The 3,282-nt window shown below is 43.2% G+C and overlaps 1 protein-coding gene across 2 annotated transcripts in view; it reads left to right on the top strand.

Moving 5' to 3' along the window:
- Positions 1–3,282, top strand: part of ece1 (endothelin converting enzyme 1) — a 19,707-nt gene that overhangs the window by 2,122 nt on the left and 14,303 nt on the right. The window lies entirely within an intron of this gene.

Below are 3,282 nucleotides of genomic sequence, written 5' to 3'. Positions count from 1 at the left end.
GTGTGTGTGTGTGTGTGTGTGTGTGTGTGTGTGTGTGTGTGTGTGTGCGCGCGCGTGCGTGCGTGTGCGTGCGTGCGTGCGTGCGACAGCAACACTGGTCTCTGCCAGCAGATACCGACCGCAAGATTCAATCAGGGATACTTTTTGGCGGTTAATACTTTTGTGTGGTGAAATTCAGTTTGAGTAATCCACAAGGCAGCTCTTGTTTTCCCTTATAGACCCATTTTAGTCTTTTATTGTTGGGTAAGACGGGGCAATCTGAAGGGTTTAGACCATTATGATGGAAGAATATGACGTCCATTCCCGTGTCCCCATTGGTAATTTTTGGGCTGATACTATTTGTTACACAGATTTTATGCTAAATTTAACAATTTTTACCACTTGAGAATTGATGAAAATTAATACAAATCCCTCCAAAATACCACATTGAAAACTAAATGCTGGAACTTCTGTAAGAATTGCATTCTTTTGGCGATTGGATGGCGAGTACTTCTGTTCTTGAAACTGCTCAGAAACCACCCCATTGTCAATAAACCTATGAAAACCCTAACCCGCTGAATGCCCCAGGTCTCTAGTCTGTGGTTATAAAGGTTCATGAGCCTGTGATCATCCTCGACATCACAACAGGGCATTTTATACAGAGACGTCAAGTTTCACTACAATGAAACGATTACTATGTGGTTTAACATCATCACACATGAATACAATTGGGGGGTCATTGGATCCACAAGAGTCTCAGCTTTCCAGTCAAACCTAATTCATGCAATGTAAAGACTTTTTCCCAAAACTACATGGGGTTAGCATGAGTGGGCATGTCTCTTAAAGGGGAGACTCGTGGGCAACCTCCGGGTCTGAAAAGTTAGGCCAATGCAGAAGTGCCTTAAGCTTACATCCATTCACAAAGCCAGCAGGGGGCGATTCCTCTGAATGTATAGAAGTCTATGAGAAAATGACTCTACTTCTCTCTTGATTTATTACCTCAGTAAACATTGTAAACATGAGTTTATGGTCTCAATCTCTGGTTTCAAGTCTTCTTCAATACAGCATGATGTTCATCTAGTACATCATGATCCATTTAGAGTGAAATAGACCATAAAGCAGGGTATGATTTGGGGCGGGGCTACCTTGTCATTGACAGGTCGCTAACACAGAGTTGCCTGATCTGGAAGTAGTCCTTGTTTTTCGTCTTAGACGTTTAACCCTTTCACTGAGTGTTTTCACTCCATGAATTTAATTTTAAGTTAACTTTTTTGGTCGCACAAAAATGTCTTATTCAGTGTTTGGTTGTACTTAGCTCCACCCATCTCGTGTCACTTCTAATTGCAAAAAAAGAAGCAGGCCACAGCCAAAATGCCAAACTTGATGCTTCAAAACGGCAGTCCACAATCCAGTGGGTGACTTCACTGTGACTACGTCCACTTCTTATATACAGTCTCTGGCAGGGACCCAAATATCTTGAGGTGAGAGGTCGAGGGACCCCTGTGAACATGGCCGTACGAGTTTTTCCCCTCGCCAAAATTTGCAGCCTTATTTAGCCGTTTTCCCTGCCCTAGGTCATCCTGTTTCATATCATACCAACATCTTTACCCTAGCTTGAAAAGTGAGCCAGCGACAGCCTCTTAAAGACGCCAAAGTTGCCGGGTCTCAGAGGGTTAAATGGAACAGCTGTGTGTGTGTGTTTGTGGGGGGTGGCGAGACATCAATATCCCCATTAGGCTCTATTCTGCTTTCAGCTATAGGTCACTTGAAGCCATTTATGTAATTGAAAGTGTCCTAAAAACAATCGGTGGCCTCCCCCTCCTCCCCCGGCCTGTCTGTGTCTCTCATCACTTTAGTCCTCATCTTTTGTCCCAACAGTCCTTTTATAAGCCGATAATGGGACTTGGCTGTGCCAGGTTTAACAGAGTTTAAAAGCACACTGACACGGGGAGTGTTACTGGGGTTGATTTGCGGCATTTTGTCTGATAGTTGATAGTTAACAGGGATTTGGTTTGCCAGGAATTCCGTGGAATGCTTTTGGTGGGAACGTGACTCCCCCCCCCCCCCCCCAATCCTGTGACATGTTTACGTGAAATGAGCCACAGCAAGGATCTGCCGCTGGATGTGTTCACGAGAAAATCGAATCTGTCTTCATGGAGTAAACATTTATATTCAGTCACCGGTCTGTCTCGTGCTCGGTGGACGTTAACGTGGAAAGTTACAGGCCAGAGCAGGAGCATGTTTACAGAGAGAGAGACTGAGACGGTACTGATAGAACCTGTGCAGTGTCTGTCTGCTTAATCATGACCCTTAACAGGGCTGTCACTGCAGTGTAAACCACATGCAAATGTTTTTCTGTAGCGCCTTTTGTCTCCTAATGTTAAAATAGCATTTAGTTTCTGGTCATCAGAAGTCATTTGTTCACCAGATCAATTACAGGGTTGACTTGTAGATTAAAAATAATACATTTGTAGGGTTCAATTCAATCAAAATGTAGATAATTTTTACCTTCATGAACATATATTTGGTTTGAATAATTGCGTTCAAAATGTATGATGAAATATATATATATATATATATATATATATATATATATATATATATATACTTTTTAATCTTACTTGGATTTAGTCCTGTGTGGATATCGTATGTATTAGACAATCTATACCATAAAAATGATCGTACACATTTTCAATACTTTTGGATACTCTTACTCTCTTTGTATTTAAAACTCTTTTAATAGCAGTGTTTGTGTTTTGTGGCCGTGTGGGTGAGGGGTTAAACTGCCTATTGGGTAATGGTTTCTACAGGCAGCGACTACAAGCATGTTGGAGGAAGAGGAAGAGGAGGAGGAGGAGGAGCTTTTTTACGGGCTCCTCCCCCGTCTGTATCATGTCCTATAGAAAAGGACACTGGGTGTGAACTACAATTGTGTAGCTCCCTCCCCGAATCTAAGTAAAACCACATTGGGGAATGCTCTCTCGCACACACACACACACACACACACACACACACACAGTGTCACACAATCCCTAACACACACTCCGCCTCAGTCACGTTAAATCGCTCAAGTCAGCGCTCCTTCCTGTTTTCCACTGGTCCCGTCGTCTCTCGTACCATGTTTGGATAGACGGGGCTGGAAGCAGGAAGTCAAGGGAAAGAAAAGAAAAAAAAGTTTGCCCGCGAAGAACCACAACACTGTGTAAAGAGGAAGAGAGGAGCCACAAGGAGATCTCACAAGAGCTTTCATGAGGACGTGTGTGTGTGTGTGTGTGTGTGTGTGTGTGTGTGTGTGTGTGTGTG

The sequence above is a fragment of the Anarrhichthys ocellatus genome, unplaced genomic scaffold (assembly GCF_004355925.1).
Source record: "Anarrhichthys ocellatus isolate YVR2014 unplaced genomic scaffold, GSC_Weel_1.0 scaffold60, whole genome shotgun sequence".
NCBI classification, from domain to species: Eukaryota; Metazoa; Chordata; class Actinopteri; order Perciformes; family Anarhichadidae; genus Anarrhichthys; species Anarrhichthys ocellatus.
The sequence above is the reverse complement of the archived record's forward strand: the minus strand, read 5'-3'. Positions and strand labels throughout refer to the sequence as shown.